A 17,043-nucleotide genomic window follows, 5' to 3' on the forward strand; every position below is an offset into this window, starting at 1 on the left:
TTGCGGTCCCCATCAAATTTGTCCGGCAGGGACAAGCAGGGGTTAGGAGCGGCCGGTTGCTGCGGAGGAGTTGCAGGAGCCGGCGGAGGAGATGGTTGTTGCAGCTGTAGCTGTGACTGAAGTTGCTGTATCTGCGGCTGCAGCTGCTGTATCTGTGACTGAAGATGCAGTGTCACGGAGGTCAGCTGGTGATCTCGTTGGGCGATCTTTAGGGCTAGCTGGGCGACCAGTGTAGGATCTTCAGCGGGATCCATGGCCGGATCTACTGTCACGATGCCGGCTGGCAGGTAGTGGATCCTCTGTGCCAGAGAGGGATTGGCGTGGACCGTGCTAGTGGACCGGTTCTAAGTCACTACTGGTTTTCACCAGAGCCCGCCGCAAAGCGGGATGGTCTTGCTGCGGCGGTAGTGACCAGGTCGTATCCACTAGCAACGGCTCAACCTCTCTGACTGCTGAAGATAGGCGCGGTACAAGGGAGTAGACAGAAGCAAGGTCGGACGTAGCAGAAGGTCGGGGCAGGCAGCAAGGATCGTAGTCAGGGGCAACGGCAGGAGGTCTGGAACACGGGCTAGGAACAAACAAGGGAACGCTTTCACTAGGCACAAGTGCAACAAGATCCGGCAAGGGAGTGCAAGGGAAGTGAGGTATAAGTAGGGAGTGCACAGGTGGAAACTAATCAAGGTAATTGGGAAGATTGGGCCAGGCACCATCATTGGTGCACTGGCCCTTTAAATCGCAGAGACCCGGCGCGCGCGCGCCCTAGGGAGCGGGGCCGCGCGCGCCGGGACAGGACCGACGGAGAGCGAGTCAGGTACGGGGACCGGGGTGCGCATCGCGAGCGGGCGCCACCCGCATCGCGAATCGCATCCCGGCTGGAGGCGGTACCGCAGCGCACCCGGTCAGTGGATCTGACCGGGGCGCTGCAGCAACGAGGATGAGGCGAGCGCTCCGGGGAGGAACGGGGACCCGGAGCGCTCGGCGTAACAATAGGCAACATCATTATTTCAACCTCTTGTTCTACAACATGTAGTCCCTAAGACAAAGATTGTTCCATTATTTGTTCAGCGGAGGTAGTTGATAGATGCTTTTTTTTCCCTTTTTTTTCCAGGAGCATGCTCCATTGTTCCATTTTCGGAAGATGGTATTATATAAGAAGAAATTGAGGTATCTATGTCTGTAACAGAACTTGTAGATGTCTACTGTTATAGTTGCAGACTGTGTGCTAGATATGACATATGTCACCACTGTAGTTGTAGGTGTACACATAATAGTTGAGGAGACAGTTGTTACACTTACTATAGAAGGTGTAGTAGGCAAGGCTTGACATTCCTGGGCTGAAGTTGAAGCTTGATGTTGAAAAATAGTTGAAACTGCTTCCTTTCAAAGTGTTCTTCTATCCTCCATGTATTTATAGCAGGAATGTTCAAAATTAAGTGAACAAATGCGGAAACTGTCATGTGCCTTTCCTTTATACACCTGTTGTACCATTTCCTCAAGGTTATTGACAAATTGACCAGTTTGTTGTAACCAGATACGTATTCTGTCAATATCCTTTGGAAATCTATAGAGATGAGCGAACTTACAGCAAATTCGATTCATTACGAACTTCTCGGCTCGGCAGTTGATGACTTATCCTGCGTAAATTAGTTCCGCTTTCAGGTGCTCCCGTAGGCTGGAAAAGGTGGATACAGTCCTAGGAGAATCTTTCCTAGGACTGTATCCACCTTTTCCAGCTCACCGGAGAACCTGAAAGCTGAACTAATTTATGCAGGATAAGTCATCAACTGCCGAGCCGAGAAGTTCGTGACGAATCGAATTTACTTCGCTCATCTCTAGAAATCTATGTAGAGATACCGAAGGATCGCCTTTTCGCCACGAACTAGGGACATCCCTTCACTATACAAGAAGGCATACTAATTATAAGAAAAATATAGGTTACAAAAATTAAAATATATCCATACAATTATAAAAAACATAATATTTTAGGTTTTTACTGTATGTAATGAGCTATTTCATTATTTCTCTCAAAGTATGATACAGTAATATCTATCTTATGACACAACTTCCAATAGGTGAGACAAAGAAATTGGGGAAAATGTATAGTTCCACAGCAAAGTCCCCCTAAGACATAATTGGGGACATTTATTAAAACATGTCCTCAGGCAAAGTTGATGAGTTGCCATTAGCAACCAATCCGCTTATTTCATGTTACATAGACCGTTGTTGAGATTTATTAAAAAATGCCAAGAGGAAAAGTTGCTGAGTTGCCTATAGCAACCTAGTAATATTTTTTTTTGCTTTTTTTAACATGACTACTAACAGACTTGAATAATGACAAGAATGAGGTCTATTTGGAGAGCTATGAACGTTATCCGAACATCCTCTCTATAAATTGAGACAAAATATGATTGAAAACTTTCCCATTCAAATATACTGGATAATTTATTTTTTTTACAAATATCACAGGGACATGGGGTAATAACTAACGTATGGTAAACATATGTAAGGTTGGACTAATGGGGCATGCTCACTATTGTATTGGATTATTTATGCTATATATTACTTATTTTTTTTGCTAAAAAGGGTAGCCTACAGGTTTTTTTAAGTCACCCCTTCCCTTTGAAAATAAGTGTTGTGCTGGATGAGATAAAATCTAAGTCAATAAGGTTCATAGTGGGAGGAGGGGTGTTGACTGTGGTGCCAGGACAATAAAGGCTGACTCAGACGTCTGACCAAGTAGACGTAAATGGAGACATTAGTGGATTGAGAGACAAAAAGCCATGTGCTTCCAATATTACAGATATTTTGTACGACATTGAACAATTAAAATATAGCAACGACGCAGGGAACGCACACCGGAGCGCATAGCAACGACGCAGGCCCGCACACCGGAGGCCTGAAGCAGTGCGGACCCGACCCCGGCAACAGGTAATTATGCAACCGGGGATGGGGGGAGGCAACGGGGCAGCGGCACCGGCAATGGGTGCCGCTGCCCCTTCTCTCCCCCTGGCTGTCGGCGCCGCTGCCCCATTGCCGGCGCCGCTTCTCTCCCCCTGGCTATCGGTGCCGGCAATGGGGCGCCGGCACCGATAGTCAGGGGGAGAGAACGGGCAGCGGCGCCGATAGCCAGGGGGAGAGAAGAGCCGGCAGCAGGGCTCTAGACCCCAGGGCAGGCAGGGGCAGAGAAATCGGCAGCGCTGGCTGTTTCTGCACCTGCAAAGCCGCTGCAGTTCATTGATTTAAAGCCCCCGCTTTAAATCATTGAACTGCAGCGGCTTATCGGCATATAACACGCACATAGACTTTAGGCTAAAAATTTTAGCCTAAAAAGTGCGTGTTATACGCCAATAAATACGGTAAATATTTAAAAACTATTTTAAATACATAATTAAATTATAACATAGTTTAAATATATATTTAAATTATAAATACCTTGCAGTTTGATACTTTGCTTATGCAGAGCAATGCAGTGAAAAAAAGTAGACAGCCACAATGTTTGCCAGAGACAAAATGAGTGTTTATTGAAAGAAATAGCATTTTAAGGAGGCCTTTACAAGCTGTAATTCATGCATATTTATTCTGTGATTACTGCCCAGGTAAAGTATTGGGAGGCATTAGAGAATAAATCCCCCCAATCACACACACATCCTTCCCTTCCCCCCTCTTCACTGTTGTAGTGATTGCGCAGCCGCAGAGCTCCGGGTAGGATCGCTAAACTTGCGTAACTTGGTTTGTTACACAGTGCATGCGTGTGGTAACAGCAGTGAGCTTTCTGAGGCTGCGCAGTGGCGGCACTGCGACCCCGTTCGCTAACAGAGCTCAGCCAATGACAGCTGAGCAAGAATTATTATTCAACAGTTTGGGGTGGCTGATTTCAGGGATGGGAGGTAGAGATGAGCGAACTTACAGTAAATTCGATTCGTCACGAACTTCTCGGCTCGGCAGTTGATGACTTTTCCTGCATAAATTAGTACAGCTTTCCGGTGCTCCGGTGGGCTGGAAAAGGTGGATACAGTCCTAGGAGACTCTTTCCTAGGACTGTATCCACCTTTTCCAGCCCACCGGAGCACCGGAAAGCTGAACTAATTTATGCAGGAAAAGTCAGCAACCGCCGAGCCGAGAAGTTCGTGACGAATCGAATTTACTGTAAGTTCGCTCATCTCTAATGGGAGGCAGAGAACAGTCCCGGAGCATGCCGTGTAAGCTGAGACTTCGACAACAAGATGGCAGCCGCAAATGAAATGAATGGTGGTCAAAAATGAAAGTTGGCAAGGATCTACAGCACATCCAGACGGCAGGAGAAAAGCATTGGAACAGACGAACAGTTCAAGATAGGCTATGTAACTGTATTTAAAAGTTATATAACTTTTGATGAAGGATTTAATTTTTAGTAATTTTATTATCCCGGAGGTCTCCTTTAATAGAACATGATCTGCCCATACTAATGAATAGCTCCCATACTAATTAATAGCTGGGGCCACTATATCACCTATAAACAATTTTTACCAGTTCATGGTTAAAGGGGTACTCCGGTGGAAAACAATTTTTTTCATATAAACTGGCTCCAGCAAGTTAAACAAATTTGTAAATTACTTCTACATAAAAATCTTAATCCTTACAGTACTTATCAGCTGCTGTATACTACAGAGGAAGTTGAGTTGTTCATTTCTGTCTGACCACACTGCTCTCTGCTGACCCCTCTGTCCGTATCAGGAACTGTCCAGAGTAGGAGCAAATCCCCATAGCAAACCCCTTCTGCTCCGGACAGTTTCTGACATGGACAGAGGTGTCAGCAGAGAGCACTGTGGTCAGACAAAAAAGAACAACTCAACTTCCTCTATAGTAAACAGACCTTGGAGGACAGCTCACATGGGCTGCAGAAAGGTTACATTCACACATACTTAACCCACTGCATATTTCACACAGCTGATTTTATGCAACAAATTTAAGCAATATAAATGCATAACTGAAATCCACACTGCAGTAAACCTCCATAAAACCTGCAGTATAAAATCTGCAGCGCGAAATCCTTAGCAGATTAAAGGGTTTGTCAGAGAGCAGAAAAGGTCATACCTGTTCTGCTCCCTGGTGCAAACTCTGCCCTCTGCACGTCTCCAAAGTAAATTTTGCAAAACGAGAGGGGCAGGTACCAATCGCAATCATTGCATGTGGCAGAAAACACGCCTACCTGCAATGGCCAATAGTTGCCGGATGTTGGCAATGTTGCAATGGCAGCCTGCCTCTATTGCGTAGGAGTGTGATTCCAACTGCTCATGATGATCATGATTGGTTCCCATCCCCTCTCATCTAGGTATACTTCTGAGATGTGCAGAGTGTGGATGTAAGTGCAGGAGAACAGAATAGGTAAGACCTTTTGTACTCCTTGACAACTGGTTTCATACCATAATAAGTACAAAACAATAATACATTTTTTTTTTTTAAAGGTGTCCATAGCCTTAAAACAGGGGCAAGTCCAAGGGCAGCCTGCAATTAGTGGTGATCATGAGGGCCAGCCGCTGCTGCCAATGGTGCATGTAAAATCTCTTAATCCCAAAACCAAGCGCTTCTTGGGAGATTTTATATCAATTTTAGAAAACTTAATGAGACTTCAAAATGTAAAACTTACCCTATGCCCAGGTTGAATGAGCTGATTGAGAGGTTAAGTACTGAGAAGTATATAACAACTCTTGACCTCACAAAGGGTTACTGTAAAATCCCATTTACTGATGAGGCCAAAGAAAATATTGCTTTCTCATTCTCAGATGGATAGTTTTAATTCAAAATTATATAGTTTGAATTTCATGGGGCTCTTGTTATTTGTGAGAGGTCAATGGATCTGATCCTAAAGCCCATCCTAATTTTGTGTATTTAGACGTTGCTATCATCATCAATCTTGGTTGTTGGAAAAGTCACATCTGTAAAGTACAAGTGACATGAAATAGTTTGAAAGTTTAGTATAACTAAATGTCCATAGGCAGCTGACTGACTCAATTAATTGTTTCCCATTTCTTAGAGCATGTCAATCCCTGTAGGTAGGACCTGCCTGTATATAGTTTGCTCCCTATGAATAGTTTGCCCATCCTGTAGGTAGTATGCCCCCTGTAGGTAGGATCTGCAGGTAGTATGCCCCCTGTAGGTAGGATCTCCTGAAGGTAGTTTGCCCCATGTAGGTAGCTTGCCGTCCACTGTAGGTAGGAACCCCAGTAGGTAGTTTACCCCATGTATGTGGCTTGCTCCTCCCCTGTAGATAAGACCCCAGCAGGTAATTCGCCCCATGTAAGTAGCTTGCACTACCCCCCCCCCCCCCCCTACACCTACTGATGTGGCACACTGGTTAAAGAACAGTGGACTAGACTGTCCACTGGATGGTCAATGTTGCGTACTTCTCAACAGGGACAACAGGTTTACACCCCATTCACAATTTGGCAGTAAAGACTGCCCCCTTGACAGTCTATACACATTGGCCCTTATTTACTAAGACTGGAGTGTTGGTTTCTTTGTGGGTTTTAATTCCCTACAATTTATTTTCCACGGTATTTACTAAGGTTTCCCTACATTTTCCATTTTCATTACACTTTGCTTTTTTTTTTTTTTTTTTCTTTTTCTTTACACATGCTCTGACCTGTCTGGTTTTCCTCAGCTCAAATCCACCACCTTTTATGTGGAAACCTTAGTAAATATGTTGGATTTTTGTGAAAATGTCGGGAACACGCCCCTTTTCGGCGGACATGCACCTTTTTCGGGTTTTCTTAGCAAAATGGAGAGTTAGTCGGGGTTTTTTCAATTCTGGCGCACATTCTGGTGCACAATCTGGCGCAGACAGAATTTCTGCCGCAATGCGACAGAATCTGGCGCAAAACCCGACAAAACATGTAGTAAATGAGGGCCATTGTCACAGTCTACGGCTTGTCAGTCGGAGCTATATAAATAGTTGTCACTAACTAAGCATGTGCTCTCCTTTTAAGCGAAATTTATATGTGTATGTGTTATACAAATAAATTCGTTTTATAAATAAAGTTAAAAAGTCACTTTCAATTCTTTAATATTTTGCTGCATTAAAGCATGTTTATTGTATTTGTATTCAATGTCAGTAACATTGTTCTCTTTCACCTTCCCAATGAATAAGAATCAGCATGCAAGTGAGGACTGTAGGTTACAACAGCATCAGCAGAAAAACACACTCAGCTTTAATTGTGCTAGGACTCCATGGGGCCAAATGTACTCCTTAATGCAGCACCATACTGGAGTAAGAAGAGGGGAAAAACATTGACATTTGTGTTGAAGTTTCATGCATATAAATAGGGTAAACAGAGGGCCTCAGTGAATTCAGAAAATATGGGGTTACAGAACAGACTGGAGACATTGGAAATGTTATAATAGTGTTCACTGTTTCCAAGTCTAACTATACAACAGCCTCACTCATGTATGTAGAAGGAGAGGATGTGTATTCATTATGGGACTGTTAAATGGCCTTATATTATATACAGTCATGGCTGTAAATGTTGGCACCCCTGAAATTTTTCAAGAAAATTAAGTATTTCTCAAAGAAAAGGATTGCAGTAACACATGTTTTGCTATACACATGTTTATTCCCTTTGTGTGTATTGGAACTAAACCAAAAAAGGGAGAAAAAAAAGCTAATTGGACATAATGTCACACCAAACTCCAAAAATGGTCTGGACAAAATTATTGGCACCCTAAACCTAATATTTGGTTGCAAACTCACTGGAAAAAATAACTGAAATCAGGCACTTCCTATAGCCACCTCTCAGCCGGAATGTTGGACCACTCTTCATTTGCAAACTTCTCCAGGTCACTCTTATTGGAAGGGCACCTTTTCCCAACAGCAATTTTAAAGGGGTATTCCAGGAAAAAACTTTTTTTTTTTTTTTTTTATATATCAACTGGCTCCAGAAAGTAAAAAAAATTGTTCATTACTTCTATTAAAAAATCCTAATCCTTCCAATAATTATCAGCTGCAGAAGTTGAGTTGTTCTTTTCTGTCTCTGCTGACATTTCTGCTTGTCCCGGGAACTGCACAGAGTAGAAAAGGTTTGCTATGGGGATTTACTACTCTGGACACCAGAGACAGGTGTCCTTAGAGAGCACGTAGACAGAAAAGAACAGCTCAACTTCAGCAGCTCATAAGTACTGAAAGGATAAAAAAAAATTATGGAAGTAATTTACAAATCTGTTTAACTTTCTGGAGCCAGTTGATCTGGACTCATTTCTGGCCACTTCAGAAATCTCCAGCACTTTGTTGCCATCCATTTCTGGGTGCTTTTTGATAAATGTTTTGGGTCATTGTTCTGCTGGAAGACCGAAGATCTCAGACACAAACCCAGCTTTCTGACACTGGGCTGTACAGTGCGACCCAAAATCCATTGGTAATTCTCAGATTTCATGATGTCTTGCACACATTCAAGGCACCCAGTGCCAGAGGCAGCAAAACAACCCCAAAACATAATTGAACCTCCACCATATTTCACTGTAGGAACTGTGTTCTTTTCTTTGTAGGCCTCATTCCATTTTCGGTAAACAGTAGAATGATGTGCTTTACCAAAAAGCTCTATCTTGGTCTCATCTGTCCACAAGACGTTTTCCCAGAAAGATTTTGGCTTACTCAAGTTCATTTTGGCAAAATGTAGTCTTGCTTTTTTATGTCTCTGTATCAGCAGTGGGGTCCTCCTGGGTCTCCTGCCATAGCATTTCATTTCATTTAAATGTCGACGGATAGTTCGCACTGACACTGATGCTCCATGGAGCCTGGAGGACAGCTTGAATATCTTTGGAACTTGTTTGGGGCTGCTTATCCACCATCCGGACTATCCTGCATTGAAACCTTTCATCAATTTTTCTCTTCCATCCACGTCCAGGGAAATTAGCTACAGTGTCATGGGTTGCAAACTTCTTGATAATGTTCCGCACTGTGGACAAAGGCAAATCTAGATATCTGGAGATGGACTTGTAACCTTGAGATTGTTGATATTTTTCCACAATTTTGGCTTTCAAGTCCTCAGATAGTTCTCTTCTCCTCTTTCTGTTGTCCATGCTTACTGTGGCACACACAGACACACAATGCAAAGACTTAGTAATCTTCTCTCATTTTTATCTGCTTTCAGGTGTGTTTTTTATATTGCCCACACCTGTTACTTGCCCCAGGTGAGTTTAACCCCTTAAGGACCAAGCCCATTTTGGCCTTAAGGACCAGAGCGTTTTTTTCACATCTGACCACTGTCACTTTAAACATTAATAACTCTGGAATGCTTTTAGTTATCATTCTGATTGCGAGATAGTTTTTTCGTGACATATTCTACTTTAACATAGTAGTAAATTTTTGTGGTAACTTGCATCCTTTCTTGGTGAAAAATCCGTAAATTTGATGAAAAATTTTAAAATGTAGCATTTTTCTAACTTTGAAGCTTTCTGCTTGTAAGGAAAATGTATATTACGAATACATTTTTTTAAATTCACATATACAATATGTTTACTTTATGTTTGCATCATAAAATTGACATGTTTTTACTTTTGGAAGACATCAGAGGGCTTCAAAGTTCAGCAGCAATTTTCCAATTTTTCACAAAATTTTCAAACTCGATATTTTTCAGGGACCAGTTCAGTTTTGAAGTGGATTTGAAGGGTCTTCATATTAGAAATACCCCATAAATGACCCCATTTTAAAAACTACTACCCCCCCCCCCCAAAGTATTCAAAATGACATTCAGTCAGTGTTTTAACCCTTCAGGTGTTTCACAGGAATAGCAGCAAAGTGAAGGAGAAAATTCAAAATCTTCATTTTTTACAGTCGCATGTTCTTGTAGACCCAATTTTTTTATTTTTGCAAGTGGTAAAAGGAGAAAAATTTTACTTGTATTTGTAGCCCAGTTTCTCTCGAGTAAGCACATACATCATATGTCTATGTAAAGTGTCCGGCGGGCGCAGTAGAGGGCTCAGAAGGGAAGAAGCGACAAGGGGATTTTGGAGAGAACATTTTTCTGAAACGGTTTTTGGGGGGCATGTTGCATTTAGGAAGCCCCTATGGTGCCAGAACAGCAAAAAAAATAAACACATGGCATACCATTTTGGAAACTAGACCCCTTGGGGAACATAACAAGGAATTAAGTGAGCCTTAATACCCCACAGGTGTTTCATGACTTTTGCAAATGTAAAAATTTTTTTTTTTTACCTAAAATGCTTGTTTTCTCAAATATTTTACATTTTTTAAAAGGGTAATAGCAGAAAATACCCCCAAAATTTGAAGCCCAATTTCTCTCGATTCAGAAAACACCCCATATGGGGGTGAAAAGTGCTCTGCTGGCGCACTACAGGTCTCAGAAGAGGAGTAGTCACATTTGGCTTTTTGGAAGCAAATTTTGCTCTGGGGGCATGCCGCATTTAGGAAGCCCCTATGGTGCCAGGACAGCAAAAAAAAACAAAAAACACATGGCATACTATTTTGGAAACTAGACCCCTCGGGGAACGTAACAAGGGGTTAAGTGAACCTTTATACCCCACAGGTGTTTCACGACTTTTGCATATGTAAAAAAAAAAAAAAAAATTTTACCTAAAATGCTTGTTTTCCCAAAAATTTTACATTTTTAAAAAGGGTAAAAGCAGAAAATAGCCCCGAAAATTTTTAACACTATTTCTCCCGAGTACGGCAATACCCCATATGTGACCCTAAACTGTTGCCTTGAAATACGACAGGGCTCCAAAGTGAGAGCGCCATGCGCATTTGAGGCCTAAATTAGGGACTTGCATAGGGGTGGACATAAGGGAATTCTACACCAGTGATTTCCAAATAGGGTGCCTCCAGCTGTTGTAAAACTCCCAGCATGCCTGGACAGTCAGTGGCTATCTGGCAATACTAGGAGTAGTTGTTTTGCAACAGCTGGAGGCTCCGTTTTGGAAACAGTGGCGTATCAGACGTTTTTCATTTTTATTGGGGAGGGGGGCTGTGTATATGTAGTGTTTTTACTTTTTATTTTATTTTGTGTTAGTGTAGTGTAGTGTTTTTAGGGTACAGTCACACAGGCAGGGGTTCACAGTAGTTTCTCGCTGGCAGTTTGAGCTGCGGCAGAAAATTTGCCGCAGCTCAAACTTGCAGCCGGATACTTACTGTAAACCTCCGCCCATGTGAGTGTACCCTGTACGTTCACAATGGGGGGGGGACATCCAGCTGTTGCAAAACTACAACTCCCAGCATGCGCTGACAGACTGTACATGCTGAGAGTTTTAGTTTTGCAACAGCTATAGGCACACTGGTTATGTATCACTGAGTTTGTGACCTAACTCAGTGTTTCACAACCAGTGTGCCTCCAGCTGTTGCAAAACTACAACTCCCAGCATGTACGGTGCATGGTGTACGGTGACTGCTGAGAGTTGTAGTTTGCAACAGCTGGAGGCACACCGGTCGTGAAACACTGAGTTAGGTAAAAAAAAACTCTGAGTTTCACAACCAGTGTTCCTTCAGCTGTTGCAAAACTACAACTATCAGCAGTGACCGACAGCCAACGGGCATGCTGGGAGTTGTAGTTATGCAACCAGCAGATGCACCACTACAACTGACAGCATGCACTTTAGCTGTTTGTGCAAGCTGGGAGTTGTAGTTATACAATAGCTGAAGGTACACTTTTCCATAGAAAAAATGTGCCTCCAGCTGTTGCAAAACTATAAGTCCCAGCATGCCCATAAGGGAATGCTGGGAGTCGTGGTTGTCTGCTTCCTGCTGTTGCATAACTACAGTTCCCAGCATGCCCTTTTTGCATGCTGGGAGCTGGTGCTAAGCAACAGCAGGAGGCTGTCACTCAGCTCCAAGCCGCCGCTTCAGGTCAGTCCCGCCGCCGCCGCTCCTGGGGCCCCGATCCCAACAGGGACACAGGGGATCGGGGTCCCCAGCTCCCAGGGTCTTATTCCCGCACCGCTCACGTCCTCCGGAAGAGGGGCGGAGCGGATTGCGGGATTGACACCCGCAGCAGGTGCCCTGATTGGTCGGCTGGTAAACCAGGGCGAATCAGGGCGATCGTGAGGTGGCACCGGTGCCACCTCACCCCTGCAGGCTATGGCTGTTCGGGGCCGTCAGAGACGTGCCAATAATTTTGTCCAGCCCATTTTTGGAGTTTGGTGTGACATTATGTCCAATTTGCTTTTTTTCCTCCCTTTTTTAGTTTAGTTCCAATACACACAAAGGGAATAAACATGTGTATAGAAAAACTGTCAAAGTAAAAGAGGCTCAAATAATAAACACTAGACGTGCTCTACCTTCTAAGTACCTTCCAAGTTAAAAAATTGTCTGCAATTGTTGATCTCTATGTACATAATATGTATAAAAACCTCTACAGACACCCACAGCTATTGAAATATGCAACACCTATTCTCTAATAAATGGTCTGTTGAAATTATATGTGGTATTGTACCTCAGTCCCATTTACTTTAATAGGTTTCAACAAGAAAAAACCCACTTATAGGGTTTTGCTGTTTTTGGTAGATATCAGCCAAGTTTTTCTAATCAGGAACAACTCCTTCAAATTAAAGAGGTTATCCAGGAATAGAAAAGCAGAGCTAATTTCTTTTAAAAACAGCTTCACGTCTGTCCCCAGGTTGTGTGTGGTATTACAACTTGGCTCCATCCACTTCAATGGAACTGAGCTGCAGAACCACACCCAACCTGTAGACAGAGGGGGGGGGGGGGGGGGGCGGGCTGGTTATTGAAATAAATTAGTTTTTTTTATATTCCTGGTATTTAGGGATAGTGTTTTTTTCAGGAACATTCTTATTCTGCCCTTTATAAGAATTTTTTTTTTTTTTTTTAAATCCTTACCTTCCACAGCTCACTTGATGTCTCTGTTGTCCCACTACAGTCCTCATATCCAATATGTCACGCTGTGACTCAGTTAATCAATGGCTGCAGTAATGCCCCACCACGGCCAGTGATTGGATGAATGGCAATATCACATGTTGAGCACCAGCATCACGTCACATTGCCACTCGGTCAGTGATTCGCTAAGCCGCAACTTGACTTATTGACCACAGTGAACTAGAAAGAGGAGCACACCAGGGACTGCAGCAGGATAATGGGGGCGCAGCAGGAGGTAAATTGATTTTATTGACTATTGCAATGCACTTGGACAAAGACTTCAAGTGCTAAAAAAAAGTGCTTCAATCTATTTAGCCAAAGCTATGAATCATTAAAGGGGTATTCCAGGTTTTTTTTTTTTATTTGACTATGCTACAGGGGCTGTGAAGTTAGTGTAGTTCATAATATAGTATCTGTACCTGTGTGTGACGGTTTTCTCACAATTCTTCTGTGATTTTTACCCCAATATTTATTTTTACCAGCATACAAAATGACTGTTGTCTCAGATTATTCCGAGCTTGCAATGTGGCTGAGACCTGACTCACTAGTCAGCTGATGACAGGGAGCCTGTCTGCTTCAATGGGTGGAGGGATCAATCTGCAACTAATGCAACAGCTGTAGGCATGAAGTAAAAGAAGAAATGATCCAGCATAGTATAAATCCAACTTTATTCACGGCACGAGTAAAATCAGCACAACAACCCAGGCATATCAGACGCATTTCAGGAGAAAGCACCCCTCGTCATGCGCCTGAAACGGGTCTGATATGCCTGGATTGTGGTACTGATTTTACTCGTGCCGTGAATAAAGTTGAATTTATACTACGCTGGATCATTTCTTCTTTTGCTTCAAGTTTGGGCACCTGGCTGACTGCGGTTTCTTGCGGAGTTCCAGGGTAAGGTGAGCTGGACTGTTATACTATCTCCATTAACAGCTGTAGGCACCCTGATTGAAAACCACACTGATTTGAATGGATGCAGCTCATTTATGTCTCAATGGGTGGGGTGGCTGATGTGTGGGAGGGAGGAAGATGGAATTGTGGGATTTGTAGTCAAAAAAAGAAAAGTCAAACAGGAAATACTAGTTCACAAACAGCTAGCCACAGTGTTATGGTAATCTCACAACATAGCCATTTAGCCACAAGACAAGCTCAGATCCTTCCTAAGCACGTCCATCACTGCCTGCCAGGTACGTACTAAAATCACCTTATGGTGGATAACCCCTTTAAAGAGACACTGACACCTTCCTATCAGGTTGCACTGTATACAATGTCAAAAAATCTTCTTAGCAAAATATACTTTGACAAAATGTCCTATCCCAGATTAAGTCAATACACTGACAGAACAGATTAATAAAATTAAGAGGAAGTAAAAAAGGAAGTTTATCCAAAATGTATGCAAACGAATGTCTGGTGCAAGCTTTGAACTAACCATATATCTAGTAACTTTCTTGCAATGTTGTACAAGATGCCAAAGTATAAAGCCTAAAGTTTCAGCACTTTTTACTGTAACAAGAGGTTCCTTTTAACACAAGAGGGACAGCATGACCTGCTCTTCAAACGGGATTTTCAGAAACATTAAATGGACATAGATGCCATATTGTAGAATGCACTGAAAGCTAAATTAAAAAGAAAACACTGTGATCTCAACAAATAGGAGCACAGAGACATTCTCACACATAACCATTACCTAGAATAGACTGGCATAACTCTTCTTTTCTTTTTTTTGCACTGATGATTTAACTCTTCCTTCCCTGACTATAGTTTTCTTTAAAAGAAAAGAAAACATCATTATAAAACCTGCAAAGTGTGAAATCAGTAAACATGTTAAGAGTTAATTTTAAATATCATCAAGTCTCCTCAGAAGACCCCCACTTTAAGAAGATCACTACCCCCATCTAGATCAGATTGTTCTGTGGCAGAGTTTTAATACATCTACACTATGTAAATTGGCATTTCTTTGGAGAGGACAAATTTTTATTCCAACATTTGGTGTCTGTCACAAAGGGGATTTCATGTACAAACAATGACAGTATGTTGTTATCGCATGAATTTAAGGTTGCGGTATGTTTGGTTTTACAGCTGAAAAATTATGAATCTCTTCCCCAGATGCATTTTGGGCCTCAAAGTGTTATTGTTAAACAAAGAAGATAGTTTGGCTTTTAAACTATTCTGCCCGATGTCCGTAGACAAGTCATAGTTTTAATTGGTGGGGACTCAGGTGCTGAGACTCCCACTATTTACTGAAACAAAGAGACGGAAAATCTAAGATGCGTGGTGTGCAGCTTTGGCTGTGAACTACTCTTGTTGGACAGGCAAGGATTGACCAACTATTAACCTGTAAAGCCGAATATAGCCAAGGAAACTTCTGCTCATTTGTTTGTGATCACAGGAGGTCTCAGCACCTGGACACCCACTGCTCAAAACTTTGACATGTCACTAGGATATGTTACATATGTTTCATTTTTGAAAATTAGTTATATTTTAAAATGGAAAAAAAAAGACTTGAAATAGTTTGAAAATTTAGTATAACTAAATGTCCCTAGGCAACTGACTGACTCAATTCATTGTTTCCCATTTCTTAGAACATGTCAATCACAGGCATAAGTCTCACTGAAGCAGTACCAGCTCAGCAACTTATTCTCTGTAGCTAAGAATATAAACTGGAAGCTTGACCCAGACTTGTCAAATATTACACAAATCATTTAGCCAAAATGACAGTATCCAGACATTCCCAAAATTCAGAGACAGTATCACTTAGCTCCTTAAGGACACGACGTACCGGTACGTCATGTGTCCGCTCCCGATCTATAACGCGGGGCCACGGCGTGGCCCCGCGTCATAGCGAGTCGGGCCCGGCCTCTAACAACGGCAGGGACCCATGGCTAATTGCGCGCTGTCAGCACCAGCAGGGTTAACAGGTGCTGGCAAGGTGTTGATGCAAGGTTGCCGGGTTACGCCCTGCTGTCTGAGTGGCTAGTTACTGATTGACCACATGTGCATCTCCCTATATTACCAGGCATCAGACACTGGGAAGATGCCTGTGAAACTGGTCATTACCTGAGTAGCTAGCATTTCCTTATTCCCTTGTATACCCGGCAACTTGACTTCTGGCTTCCTATCTGACTTCTCTTTTGTTATAGCGATTCGGCACCTCTTCCCACTTCTGGCTAGACTCGGTTTGACTGACATTGACTTTATGTGTGTATGTTTAGTTTGTCTTTGTTAGTTGCTTGTTTCCCTGTTGCTCTTGACAACTGACAGGATTGTATTTTATTGTGTTGACATTTGACTCCCCTCACTTATTCAGGAAGGGATTGTCGACCAGTTGCCGGCCTATCATTTAGGATAGGTGGACAAGTAGGGACAGGGGCGCGGGTGAGCCTAGCGAGTACTCCTTCCCTGCCCATACGTGCCGCGCGCCATTAACCCTTTAGACGCGGCATTCAAAGTTGAACGCCGCGTCTAAAGTAAAAGTGAAAGCATGCCGGTTAGCTCAGGGAGCTGTTCAGGATAGCCGCGGTGAAATCGCGGCATCCCGTACAGCTTACAGGACAGCTGGAGGATCCCTACCTACCTCCTCGCTGTCCGATCTCCGAATGATTGCTCAGTGCCTGAGATCCAGGCATGAGCAGTCAAGCGGCAGAATCATCGATCACTGGTTTCCTATGAGAAACCAGTGATCAATGTAATAGATCAGTGTGTGCAATGTTATAGGTCCCTATGGGAGCTATAACACTGCAAAAAAAAAGTGAACAAAGATCATTTAACCCCTTTCTTATTAAAAGTTTGAATCACCCCCCTTTTCCCATAAAAAAAACCGAGTGTAAATAAAAATAAACATATATGGTATCACCGCATGCGGAAATGTCCGAATTATAAAAATATATCGTTAATTAAACCGCACGGTCAATGGCGTACGTGCAAAAAAATTCCAAAGTCCAAAATAGTGCATTTTTGGTCACTTTTTATATCACTTAAAGCGATCAATAAGTCCTATCAATGCAAAAATGGTACCGCTAAAAACTTCAGATCACGGCGCAAAAAATGAACCCTCATTCCGCCCCATACAGGGAAAAATAAAAAAGTTATAGGGGTCAGAAGATGACAATTTTAAACGTATAAATTTTCCTGCATGTAGTTATGATTTTTTCCAGAAGTACGACAAAATCAAACCTATATAAGTAGGA

At 42.7% G+C, this 17,043-nt stretch overlaps 1 protein-coding gene across 13 annotated transcripts in view; it reads right to left on the reverse strand.

Moving 5' to 3' along the window:
* Positions 1–17,043, reverse strand: part of ARVCF (ARVCF delta catenin family member) — a 770,059-nt gene that overhangs the window by 330,351 nt on the left and 422,665 nt on the right. For 2 of the 13 annotated variants that reach the window (XM_056532489.1, XM_056532477.1), the window contains exon 5: positions 14,544–14,621. The exons of the other annotated variants lie outside the window; for them this stretch is intronic. The gene's annotated coding sequence lies outside the window, so the exon portion shown is untranslated. The remainder of the gene's footprint in view (positions 1–14,543; positions 14,622–17,043) is intronic. 13 annotated transcript variants of the gene reach the window in all.

This window comes from Hyla sarda, chromosome 1, assembly GCF_029499605.1.
Source record: "Hyla sarda isolate aHylSar1 chromosome 1, aHylSar1.hap1, whole genome shotgun sequence".
Lineage (NCBI taxonomy): Eukaryota > Metazoa > Chordata > Amphibia > Anura > Hylidae > Hyla > Hyla sarda.